At 46.7% G+C, this 13,934-nt stretch overlaps 1 protein-coding gene across 2 annotated transcripts in view; it reads right to left on the bottom strand.

Annotated features, from left to right (window-relative positions):
- Nucleotides 1-12,881, bottom strand: part of supt5h (SPT5 homolog, DSIF elongation factor subunit) — a 95,033-nt gene extending 82,152 nt beyond the window's left edge. For both annotated transcript variants that reach the window (XM_070867935.1, XM_070867934.1), the window contains exon 1: nucleotides 12,776-12,881. The gene's annotated coding sequence lies outside the window, so the exon portion shown is untranslated. The remainder of the gene's footprint in view (nucleotides 1-12,775) is intronic.
- Nucleotides 12,882-13,934: the final 1,053 nt, after the last annotated feature.

Genomic DNA, 13,934 nt, shown 5'->3' on the forward strand with positions numbered 1-13,934 from the left:
GGACTCGCCAACTCAGTCAGTAGTGGTGTTACCGAGCCACTTTTGGTGATGGACATTGAAGTCCCCCACCCAGAGTACATTCTGTGCCCTTGCTACTCTCAGTGCTTCTTCCAAGTGGTGTTCAACATGGAGGGGTATTGATTCATCAGCTGAGGGAGGGTGGTAGGTGGTAATCAGCAGGAGGTTTCCTTGCCTATGTTAGACTTGAAGCCACGAGACTTCATGGGGTCTGGTGTCAATGTTGAGGACTCCCAGGCTAAGTTCCCTTTAAGCTTTGCGGCCACACACTGCTCAAGGGATCACACCCAGCCAACTTTTCAATGCAAAAATCGTGCACGCACAATATTTTGAAGGGGCTACCAGCGCTGGAAAAAGTTACAGGGAACATTGCTACCAGGCCCCATCCCTCCCGACTGTGCACCACAGTGCAACCACCTCTGGTCAGTCTGTCCTGCCAGTGGGACGGTACACACCCAGGGATGCTGATGGAGGAGTCTGGGACGTTGGCTGAAAGGTATGATTCGGAGTACGACTGTGTCAGGCTATTACTTGATGAGTCTCCCAATTATGATACAAGTCCCCAGATGTTAGTGAGAAGGATGTTGCAGGGTCGTCTGGGCTGCGTGTGCCTTTGTCGTGTCAGGTGCATAGGTCGATGCCAGGTGGTCTGTCCATTTCAGAGGGCAGGTCAGACTCATCCACATTGCTGTGGGTTTGGAGTCACATACAGGCCAGGCCGGGTAAGGACGGCAGATTTCCTTCCCTAAAAAGGACATTAGTGAACCAGATGGGTTTTTACAACAATCTATTAGTTTCATGGTTACCATTACCGATGCTAGCTTTTTATTCCAGATTTAAATAAGTAACTAAGACCGCGGATCATTAGTCCAGGCTCTGGATTACTAGTCCAGTAACACAACCACTTTGCTACCATACCCTATTTTCTTACTTTTTCTCTATCCCTTCACCACCACCCCCCCCCCCCCCCCCCACCCCCCAAGAAGTATGTAGTCTCCTTATTCTTCCTACCAAAATATAACGTCTCACAATTATTTATATTGTATTTAACTTGCCGATTACATCCTCATTCTGCAAGTTTATTAATGTCCTCTTGTATTTTGTCAGTTTTCCTCAGTATTAACTATGCCTTCCCCCAATTTGGTGTCGACCACAAATTTTGAAATTGAACATCCGACTCCAGAGTCCAAATCCTTTAAGCAAACTGTGGTCCCAGCACCGATCCTTGTGGCACAGCATTTCCCACCTTTTACCAGTCTGAGCAGCTACCCTTAACCCCTTCCCTTGGTTTACTGTTCTGTAGCCAGCTTGCTATCCATTCTGCGACTTGTCCCCGACAAGTCTACTATGCGGCACCTTATGAAACATTAACACAATAATCAGGCATTGCTGCGAATATACATCAGTCGGCAACTGATGGCGAGATGGATGAATTAACAGTCCTTCACCAGCAGTGATGAGCCGAAGAAGGGTCACACCCAACCGTTAACCCATCTTCCTTGCTCAGATGCTGACTGGCCTGCTGTGTATTTCCAGCAAGTCACTTCACATTCCAGAATTTGCGGTCTCTTGCATTTTATGAATCACTCAGATGCTAGTCTTTAGCTATGGTTTCAGAATTTTATATGATGTTATTTTAAATTAGATCAGGACTTTTGTGGAAAAATCGACGTGAAAGTGTCAATCGATGAGCTCGAAACAGAAGTGTCTGCAAGCGTTGAGGCTGGCTGGTGCAATCGGTGTTAGCATTCCCCTGACCTCAGAAATGGGTTTATATCCAGCCAAAATTGATGGGAATAATTTATCCTTTCTCCCCTGGCAACACAAAATGTTCAGCAGTCGCATCACAGCTCTTCACAAGTACAGTTCCAGAAATATAGTGACCCTAAATTGGTAATCTCACTCAAGCATCATGGCGGCATAAGTGGAAAAATGTCACATTGCTGCTGCAAGGTTGGGGTTGAGATGTATTGTTGGAGTAGCGGACAACAATGTGGGAATGCTTCGGAGTGCAGCTCTCTGTGGCACGGTTTCACTCTTCCCCCATGTGAATCTGGCCCAAACTAGGGAAACATTTCCTTTCCCGGCACAAACATCCCTCATTTTAATGAGTACAAAAAATAGTACTAAAAGCACACACAAATGTATTTCACATTCCCTGCTTCTTTGTAAAACTTTTAAAAGTACCCAGGATAGGAAGAAGCAAAAAGGTCCCATCACAAAACAAACCACCATGTAAAAGGGGGCTGCAGTTCAGCATGCTTATCCCAAGACTATCAATTTGTTTGCACCTTTGCAATGGGAGAGAAATCACAACATTTCTAATGGAGGACAAGTAGCAACAAAATCTTCCAAAATAACAGCAGCAAAATGCTGACAGGACAACACCAACAACCCAGATAAGAAACCAACTCTTTTTCGGCAGTCGCTGCCTCTTGTTTAAGTACAGTTCCACAGATGCCAATCACCTTACTGTGCGGTCATTCTTCACGTGAGCCTCAGGAGGGAGCATTGACGGGCTACTCGGCCATGGAAATATCACAGCAGAGCCGGTTACCATCCTCACCCAGCATCCATGCATATGGTTTTTCAGTTGGGATGACTGGATAGCAATCATAAGTGGGAATCCAGAGGCCGAACCTCGGGACGTGTTTGACCCCCGAGGTGAACTTCCGGCCACGTATCCGCGCCATCACCAAGATCGCTTACTTCAACGTCCGTAACATAGCCCATCTCCACTCCTGCCTCAGTTCACCTGCGGCTGAAACCCGCAGCCATGCGTTTATCACTTTGAGGCTTGACTATTCCAACACTCTCCCATCTTCCACCTTCCATAAACTTGAGCTCATCCAAAACTCTATGTCAGTGTCCTAACACCCCTGTGCTCACGGACCGAAATAGGCAACGCCTCGTTTTTTTTAATTTTCATCCTTGTTTTAAAATCCCTTCATAGCCTCGCCCCTCCATATCTCTGTAACCTCCTGCAGCCCTACAACCCACAGATATCTGTGCTCCTCCAATTCTGGCCTCTCACGCATCCCTGATTTTAATCGCTTCACCAGTGGCAGCCGTGCCTTCAGTTGCCTGTGCCCCAAGCTCTGGAATTCCCTCCCTAAATTTCTCCACCTCTATCCTCCTTTAAAGCGCTCCTTAAAACCTACCTTTCTTGGACGAAGCTTGTCATCTGTCCTAATATCTCGTGGTCAAGGTCAAATTTTGTTTTGATAACGCTCCTGTGAAGCGCCTTGGAATGTTTTACTACATTAAAGGTGTTATAAATGCCAGATGTTGTTGTCAGATTTTTCCCCTCCCTTGCTGAAGGCTGATGGAACCAAGTGTTGCCCCGCTACTGCGGAGAGTCAGAATCTCAGCACATGCACAGGAATCAAATTTAAATCTGAAGTTAACACAAAGAGTAATAGGAAACAATCGGATGAAAAATAATTGGGAAAAATATAATAAAACAGGAATTGAAAATAAATCAACAAATGGAACAAATTACATTTACCAGCCTTACATAATGCACGGCAATATTGCACTGGAAAGTGAAAATCTGTGTTATGCCTCGGAATAATTTATACTAAAATTCCTCCATCAAGGATTGCAGTACGATTATTTATCCAAAAGAATGCACAGTACTTATAGAATCAAAGCACAGATGGCCATTTGGCCCATCATGCCTGTGCCGGCTCTGTGTAAGAGCTGTACGATTAGTCCCACTCCCCTGCTCTTTCACCATAGCCCTGCATTGTTTTCATCGAGTCTCGTCGCCAAAAGCATGCAGAAAACAAGCGCAGGCAGCGGAATGAGCGTGCGGCAAACCAGACTCCCCGCCCACCCCTTCCTCCAACCACTGTCTGTCCCACCTGTGATTCCCGTATTGGACTGTACAGTCACCTGAGAACTCACTTTGAGTGGAAGCAAATCTTCCTCGATTTTGAGGGACTGCCTGTGATAATGATGATGGCATTGTTTTCCTTTCCCAGTAAATATTCAATTCCTTTTTAAAAGGAATTGCATCTGCTTCAATCACTCTTTCAGGCAGTGCATTCTTGCATGGTTTATTTGTTACACTGTGTGACAGAGACACTCAGCGCTTTCTGCAAACAGGGAATGTGTGCAGAGTGACAAGGGACACGCAGGAGCCTCCTCCTGGCAAAATACATGCTTCAACAATACTGATCCACCAGCTCGTGATTCGTTCTGTACCTGAACCGCTGCATATGGCATATGAGTTGTTTTGTGTGCTCAAGTCCTACACCAGGGGCTTGAGCATAAAATCCAGGTTACCATTTATCTAAGGCCCTCTCAGGTGGACATAAAAGATCCCATGACACTACTTCGAAGAACAGCAGGAAACCTCTCCCCAGTGGCCAATATTTATCCATCAACCAACATCACAAAAATAGATTATCTGTCATTATCACATGAGAGGGTTGACTTATGAGGAAAGGTTGAGTAGGTTGGGCCTCAACTCATTGGAATTCAGAAGAATGAGAGGTGATCTTATCGAAACGTGTAAGATTATGAGGGGGCTTGACAAGGTGGATGTAGAGAGGATGTTTCCGCTGATGGGGGAGACTAGAACTAGGGGGCATAATCTTAGAATAAGGGGCTGCCCATATAAAACAGAGATGAGGAGGAATTTCTTCTCTCAGAAGGTTGTAAATCTGTAGAATTCACTGCCTCAGAGAGCTGTGGAAGCTGGGATATTGAATAAATTTAAGACAGAAATAGACAGTTTGTAAACCAATAAGGGGATAAGGGGTTATGGGGAGCGGGCAGGGAAGTGGACCCGAGTCCATGATCGGATCACCACGATCGTATTAAATGGCGGAGCAGGCGCAAGGGACCATATGGCTTACTCCTGCTCATATTTCTTATGTTCTTATTGCTGTTTGTGGGAGTTTGTTTTTCCCCAAGTTTCCAACATTACAACAGCGACCACACTTCAAAAGTACTGGCTGTAAAGCACTTTGAGATGCCGTGACATCGTGAAAGCAACTATACATAGGCAACTCTTTCTTTGCTTTAATGGTTTTGCCAACTGAGTCATCAGGAGAGTATTTTTCTACCCTTTTATCTCTCGTTTCACATTAATCCAACTCGTGCCCCATACCTCGCAACGTAACTATGTTGTCCAGTCTGGACTGACTGGACCATTGTCAATGGTATATGATGAGCTCTGCGATTGCATTCCGTTTGAAGAGGGCCTACAAGGAAGCAAAGGACACAAGATCTTGCTCTCCTGCCCCACAGTAGGGCCATATTCCATCCAGGATCCTGAAATTAGATCGGAATTGCTAGACACAAAACGACCACGGTTCGTCTAGTTCATAAGAACATAAGAATTAGGAACAGTAGGAGGCCATCTAGCCCCTCAACAAGATCATGGCTGATCTGGCCGTGGACTCAGCTCCATTTACCCGCCCGCTCCCCATAACCCTTAATGGTTAAAAATCTATCTATCTATCTGTGATTTGAATACATTCAATGAGCTAGCCTCAACTGCTTCCCTGGGCAGAGAATTCCACAGATTCACAACCCTCTGGAAGAAGAAATTCCTTCTCAACTCGGTTTTAAATTGGCTCCCCCATATTTTGAGACTGTGCCCCCTAGTTCTAGTCTCCCCAACCAGTGGAAACAACCTCTCTGCCTCTATCCTGTCTATCCCTCTGCCTCTATCCTGTCTATCCCTTTCATTATTTTAAATGTTTCTATAAGATCACCCCTCATCCTTCTGAACTCCAACAAGTAAAGACCCAGTCTACTCAATCTATCATTAGGAAAAGGAGAGGTGCAACGAGACCTGGGTGTCATGGTACATCAGTAATTGAAGGTTGGCATACAGGTACAGTAGGCGGTTAAGAAAGCAAATGGCATGTTGGCCTTCATAACGAGGGGATTTGAGTACAGGGGCACGGAGGTGTTGCTACAGTTGTACAGGGCCTTGGTGAGGCCACACCTAGAGTATTGTGTACAGTTTTGGTCTCCTAACTTGAGGAAGGACATTCTTGCTATTGAGGGAGTGCAGTGAAGATTCATCAGACTGATTACCGGGATGGTGAGACTGACCTATCAAGATAGACTGGATCAACTGGGCTTGTATTCACTGGAGTTCAGAAGAATGAGAGGGGACCTCATAGAAACGTTTAAAATTCTGACGGGTTTAGACAGGTTGGATGCAGGAAGAATGTTCCCAATGTTGGGGAAGTCCAGAACCAGGGGTCACAGTCTAAGGATAAGGGGTAAGCCATTTAGGACCTCTTCACCCAGAGAGTGATGAACTTGTGGAATTCTCTACCACAGAAAGTAGTTGAGGCCAATTCACTAAATATATTCAAAAGGGAGTTAGATGAAGTCCTTACTACTAGGGGGATCAAGAGGTATGGCGAGAAAGCAGGAAGGGGGTACTGAATTTGCATGTTCAGCCATGAACTCATTGAATGGCGGTGCAGGCTAGAAGGGCCGAATGACCTACTCCTGCACTTATTTTCTATGTTTCTATCATAAGGTAACCCCCTCATCTCCGGAATCAGCCTAGTGAATCGTCTCTGTACCCCCTCCAAAGCTAGTATATCCTTCCTTAAGTAAGGTGACCAAAACTGCACGCAGTACTCCAGGTGCGGCCTCACCAATACCCTGTACAGTTGCAGCAGGATCTCCCTGCTTTTGTACTCCATCCCTCTCGCAATGAAGGCCAACATTCCATTCGCCTTCCTGATTACCTGCTGCACCTGCAAACTAACTTTTCATGCACAAGGACCCCCAGGTCCTCTGCACCACAGCATGTTGTAATTTCTCCCCATTCAAATAATATTCCCTTTTACTGTTTTTTTTCCCCCCAAGGTGGATGACCTCACATTTTCCGACATTGTATTCCATCTGCCAAACCTTAGCCCATTCGCTTAACCTATCTAAATCTCTTTGCAGCCTCTCTCTGTCCTCTACACAACCCGCTTTCCCACTAATCTTTGTGTCATCTGCAAATCTTGTTACACTACACTCTGTCCCCTCTTCCAGGTCATCTATGTATATTGTAAACAGTTGTGATTCCAGCACCGATCCCTGTGGCACACCACTAATCACCGATTTCCAACCCGAAAAGGACCCATTTATCCCGACTCTCTGCTTTCTGTTAGCATGCCAATTCTCGATCCATGCTAATACATTTCCTCTGACTCCGCATACCTTTATCTTCTGCAGTAACCTTTTGTGTGGCACCTTATCGAATGCCTTTTGAAAATCTAAATACACCACATCCATCGGTACACCTCTATCCACCATGCTCGTTATATCCTCAAAGAATTCCAGTAAATTAGTTAAACATGATTTCCCCTTCATGAATCCATGTTGCGTCTGCTTGATTGCACTATTCCTATCTAAATGTCCCGCTATTTCTTCCTTAATGATAGCTTCAAGCATTTTCCCCACTACAGATGTTAAACTAACCGGCCTATAGTTACCTGCCTTTTGTTTGCCCCCTTTTTTTAAACAGAAGCGTTACATTAGCTGCTTTCCAATCCGATGGTACCTCCCCAGAGTCCAGAGAAGTTTGGTAGATTATAACCAATGCATCTGCTATAACTTCCGGCATCTCTTTTAATACCCTGGGATGCATTTCATCAGGACCAGGGGACTTGTCTACCTTGAGATCCATTCGCCTGTCCAGCACTACCCCCCTAGTGATAGTGATTGTCTCAAGGTCCTCCCTTCCCACATTCCCGTGACCAGCAATTTTTGGCATGGTTTTTGTGCCTTCCACTGTGAAGACCGAAGCAAAATAATTGTTTAAGGTCTCAGCCATTTCCACATTTCCCATTATTAAATCCCCCTTCTCATCTTCTAAAGGACCAACATTTACTTTAGTCACTCTTTTCCATTTTATATATCGGTAAAAGCTTTTACTATCTGTTTTTATGTTTTGCGCAAGTTTACTTTCGTAATCTATCTTTCTTTTCTTTATTGCTTTCATTCTTTGCTGTCATTTAAAATTTTCCCAATCTTCTAGTTTCCCACTAACCTTGGCCACCTTATACGCATTGGTTTTTAATTTGATACTCTCCTTTATTTCCTTGGTTATCCACGGCTGGTTATCCCTTATCTTACCGCCCTTCTTTTCCACTGGAATATATTTTTGTTGAGCACTATGAAAGAGCTACTTAAAAGTCCTCCACTGTTCCTCAATTGTGCCACCGTTTAGTCTGTGTTCCCAGTCTACTTTAGCCAACTCTGCCCTCATCCCATTGTAGTCCCCTTTGTTTAAGCATAGTATGCTCGCTTGAGACACTACTTCCTCACCCTCAATCTGTATTACAAATTCAACCATACTGTGATCACTCATTCCGAGAGGATCTTTTACTCGGAGATCGCCTTCTGCCATCCTGGTAGTCGTATGATACAACGATAATGGTGTTATTGACTAATCACAGCAATCAAACTCCAATTCGTCTACAGCAGACAGACACAAGGAAAACAACAGTTTGAGAGCTTCAGGAACCGTAAATCCAAAGCCAACAAGAGGTTATCCAGTCTAATCCCCATTTTCCTCCAAAACTCAGAGCCGGTAATAAAATTTGAATGATTGGTTGGGACTTGAAATCAGGACCACCTGAATACAAGTCGGACACAGGTCAGCATTGCAAAACCACCCAAGCCCCTTATTTCCAGGCAGTGATAAAATTAAGACTGAATTTAGGGAATTAAGTACAGAAATACTATGATGGGAAACCATTATCAAAAACAATCACTATATGCACAAAAGTGTCAAAATAGTTCAGATTGCGCAGTTTAAGATTGTCAAAATGAAATCAGGTTGTCAGCACACAGTTCAGACTAAACCTTCATGTTTGTGTTATGTACATCTCACAAAAACCAAGAAATTAAAAATGATTCTCCAAATGGGCCACACAATATAACTAGTACATTTTGCTATCTTCAGTTTACAACATCCCAGTGTCAGCTGTTGGTAGCACTCTCGCTGTCAGAAGCTTGTGGGTTCAAGTCCCAATCCAGAGACTTGAGCACAAAAAGTCCAGTGCTGAGGGAGTGCTGCACTGTCAGAGGTGCCGTCTTTCGAATGAGACATTAACCTGCTCTCTCAGGTAGATGTAAAAGATCCCATTATACTATTTCGCTTATCTGGTCACTATCACACTGCTTTTTGGGAGAGCTAATAAGAAAAGGGGATACACATTAAGCGATAGGCCACTTAAAAGTGTCGATGAACAAAGGGAGCTTGTCCACAGACTATTGTGGCAGATGAACATAGGGAGCTTGTCCACAGATCCCTGAAAGTAGCAGGCCAGGTGGATAAAGTGGTTAAGAAGGCTAATGGAATGCTTGCCTTTACTGGCCGAGGCATAGAATATGAGAGCAGGGAGGTTATGCTTAAATTGTATAATACTTTGGTTAGGTCACAGCTGGAGTACTGCATGCAGTTCTAGTCGCCGTATTATAGGAAGGACGTGATTGCACTAGAGAGGGTGCAGAGGAGATTTACTTGGCTGCCGCCTGGAATGGAGAATCTTAGCTATGAGGAAAGATTGAATAGGCTAGGTTTGTTCTCATTGGAACAGAGGAGGCTGAGAGGAGACCTCATTGAGGTGTACAACATTTTGAAGGGCCTGGATATAGTGGATAGCAAGGACATATTTCGCTTGGTGGAGGGGTCATAATTTTAAGGTGGATGGTGGAAGGTTCAGAGGGGATTTGAGGGGAGGCTTCTTCACGCAGAGGATTGTGGGGGTCTGAAACTCACTACCTGGAAGGGTGGTGGATGCAGAAACCCTTACCACATATAAAAGTTGCTTGGATGGGCACTTAAAGTGCTGTAATCTGCAGGGTTACAGACCTGGAGCTGGTAAATGGGATTAGACTGGATAACCTCTTGTTGGCTGGTGTAGATACGATGGTAAGTACTGCAGGGAATAGAATACGGCCAGGGTGAGCTCCAAGATTAGTTTCGATCGCCTGGATGAGTCGGAGAGGAATTTTCCCAGATTTTTTTTTCCCCCAATTGGCCTAGGTTTTTGCCTTTCCCAGGAGATCGCATGGCTCCGGGTGGAGTGTAGAATGTTTCGGTGCAAGGGGCGTCGCAGTTGTGGTGCGGGCTGGTTGGGTTGGATGCTCTTTACCTTTCCGCCGTTGTTCATTGGTTTATATGTAACCTTCAGGGCTGCTGACCGAGGGCCGTGTGGCTCTTTGTCGGCCGGCGTGGACACGATGGGCCGGAATGGCCTCCTTCTGCGCTGTAAATTTCTATGTGTGTCGGAGCATGCTAAGGCCAAATTGGCTGCCGTGTTTTCTACATTACAACAGTGACTACACTTCAAAAAGTACTTCATTGGCTGTAAAGCATTTTGGGACATCCGGTGGTCGCGAAAGATGCTATATCAATGCACGTTCTTTCGAATTTGATAGTCAGAAACCTTGCCTAAAGTGCAGACATGTTGACATTGGGTGGAGGAGAAATACTGGGTTCAGTGTGCTGCCCATGTAATTGAACAGCTGCTGGCACTCACTGACAAAGCACATACACACAGAAATACTTGGGGAGGAAAGTACCTGTCGAGAGTAAAGCGCCTGTATCCCTTAATAAGTCAATGCCTCCGAAATAAAAGTTCAGCCTGTAGATAAAAAACATAATACCAAAACCGCCCAGGCAGACATAAGAAACATAGCCTGAATAGGAGCAAGCTATTTGGCCCCCCGAGCCTACTCCGCCATCCAATAAGATCATGGCTGATCTGATCATGGTCTCTGACCCATAACCCTTCACTCCCTTATCGTTCAAAAATCTCCACCTTAAATATATTCAATGATCCAGCCTCCACAGCTCTCTGAGGTGACGAATTCCAAAACCCTCTGAGAAGAAATTCCTCCTCACTTCCATTTTAAATGGACGGACCTTTATTTTGAAACTATGCCCCCTACTTCTAGATTCCCCCACGAGGGGAAACATCCTCTCTGCATCGACGCTGTCGAGCCCCCTCGGTATCTTATATGTTTCAATAAGATCACCTCCCATTCTTCTGAATTCCAATGAGTAGCCCAACCGACTCAACCTTTCTTAAGACAACGCCCTCATCTCCAGAATCAAGCTAGTGAACCTTCTCTGAACAGCCTCCAATGCAAATATATTCTTCCTTATACACCGAGACCAGAACTGTGCACAGTACTCCAGGGGTGGCCTCACCAATACTCTGTACAGTTGTAGCAGGATTTCATAGAAACATAGAAAATAGATGCAGGAGTAAGCCATTCGACCCTGCACCACCATTCAATATCATAGCTGACCATGCAACTTCAGTACCCATTCCTGCTTTATCTCTATACCCCTTGATCCCTTTAGGCATAATGGCCACATCTAACTCCCTTTTGAATATATCTAACGAACTGGCCTCAACAACTTTCTGTGGTAGAGAATTCCACAGGTTCACAACTCAGTGAAGAAGTTTCTCTTCATCTCGATCCTAAATGGCTTACCCCTTATGTGACCCCTGGTTCTGGACTTCCCTAACATCGGGAACATTCTTCCTGCATTTAACCTGTCCAATCCCATCAGAATTTTTCTATGAGATCCCCTCTCATTCACTAAATATATTCAAAAAGGAGTTAGATGAAGTCCTTACTACTAGGGGAATCAAGGGGTATGGTGAGAAAGCAGGAATGGGGTACTGAAGTTGCATGTTCAGCCATGAACTCATTGAATGGCGGTGCAGGCTAGAAGGGCCGAATGGCCTACTCCTGCACCTATTTTCTATGTTTCTATGTTTTCTAAATTCCAGTGAATATAAGCCGAGTCGATCCAGTCTTTCTTCATATGTCAGTCCTGCCATCCCAGGAATCAGTCTGGTGAACCTTCGCTGCACTCCCTCAATAGCAAGAACGTCCTTCCTCAAGATTAGGAGACTAAAACTCAACACAATATTTCAGGTGTGGCCTCCCTGCTTTTAGACTTAGACTGGGGTGGGGTACTGAGGTTGAATGATCAGCCTTGATCATATTGAATGGCGGTGTTGGTTCGAAGGGCCGAATGGCCTGCTCCTGCACCTATTTTCTATGTTTCTTAGAATAAGGGGCCACCCAGTTAGAACTGAGATGTGGAGAAAATTCTTCACTCAGAGGGTCTGAGGAATTCGCTGCCTCAGAGAGTTGTGGAAGCTGGGTCATTGAATAAATTTAAGATAGAAATGGACAGTTTCTTAACCAATAAGGGGATAAGGGGTTATGGGGAGCGGGCGGGGAAGTGGAGCTGAGTCCATGATCAGACCATGATCTTATTGAATGGCGGAGTAGGCCCAAGGGGCCGTATAGCCAACTCCAGGTCCTATTGCTTATGTTCTTATACTCCATCCCCCTTTGCAATGAAGACTAACATACCATTGGCCTTCCTGATCACTTGCTGGACCTGCAGACTAACTTTTTGAGTTCCATGCAGCAGGAGCGCAGCTGCCCACAGGGACCGTGCGTGTCTCCTGGCACTTTGGGGAATGTGAACAAAGCCCCTCCCCGGGCGGGAGCAGGAGCAGGAGCCGAGGAGAGGAGAGGCTGGGGTTCCCCCCAGCCCCCGGGCACGGCCTAGCTGCGCACTGCCAGCCTGCCGTCGAGTTTGAGGCGCAATGGGTGGCGGCGGCCCCCCACCGAACCAACGCAGTTATTTTTATTTTAAAAACAACAACCGATGGACGGGTCGGTCACGCCGCCGGCGGGGAGTCCGTGGCTTCCCCGCCCCGTCCCGCGGGCTCACACTCACCGCCAACCACAGGACGGCTCGGCTCAGGCTCCGGCCCGGCCACTCGCTCTCGCTCTCGCTCTCCCTCTCCCTCTCTCTCACGCCAACAGCGGGCAGAGCTGCTGCGGGCGCGCCCCCGCGCTCTGCGTCAGCCGGCGTGAGCGTGCCCGGGGTCGTGCGCGCGTGTGTGTGCAGGGTCGCCGCGCCGCTCGGTCTGCCTCAGAGGGCGTGGGCATGTGCGTGCGTGACGCTCCCCGACGCTAGGTGGGCTCGCGGCCGCGCGCACGTCGCCTCCCTTGTGATTGACGGCTGTGTGTCCTGTCTGCTCTCCCTCAGGCTGCAAATACACAAACACACACACGCACACACACTGGTGTTTCTGCACAGAGAGGGGGGCTCCAGACACACACACACACTGGTGTTTCTGCACAGAGAGGGGGGCTCCAGACACACACACACAAACACAATGGTGTTTCTGCACAGAGAGGGGGGCTCCAGACACACACACACAAACACAATGGTGTTTCTGCACAGAGAGGGGGGCTCCAGACACACACACACAAACACAATGGTGTTTCTGCACAGAGAGGGGGGCTCCAGACACACACACACACACACACAGAAACTGTGCTGAAAGCCTCAGAGAGGGATCTGGGGTAGAGTAGATAGAAAGAAAGACTTGCATTTATATCTCAACATCATAGGCAGTCCCTTGGAATCGAGGAAGACTTGCTTCCATTCTTAGCATGAGTCCTTAGGTGGCTGAACAGTCCAATACGAGAACCACAGTCCCTGTCACAGGTGGGACAGATAGTCATTGAGGGAAGGGGTGGGTGGGACTGGTTTGCCGCACGCTCCTTCCGCTGCCTGCGTTTGGTTTCTGCACGCTCTCGGCGACGAGCCTCAAGGTGCTCAGCGCCCTCCCAGATGCTCTTCCTCCACTTAGGGCGGTCTATGGCCAGGGACTCCCAGGTGTCAGCGGGGATGTTGCACTTTATCAGGGAGGTTTTGAGGGTGTCCCTGTAACGTTTCCTCTGCCCATCTTTAACTCGTTTGCCATGAAGGAACTCCGAGTAGAGCGCTTGCTTTGGGAGTCTCGTGTCTGGCATGCGAACTATGTGGCCTGCCCAGCGGAGCTGATCAAGTGTGGTCAGTGCTTCAATGCTGGGGATGTTGGCCT

This window comes from Pristiophorus japonicus, chromosome 26, assembly GCF_044704955.1.
Source record: "Pristiophorus japonicus isolate sPriJap1 chromosome 26, sPriJap1.hap1, whole genome shotgun sequence".
NCBI classification, from domain to species: domain Eukaryota; kingdom Metazoa; phylum Chordata; class Chondrichthyes; family Pristiophoridae; genus Pristiophorus; species Pristiophorus japonicus.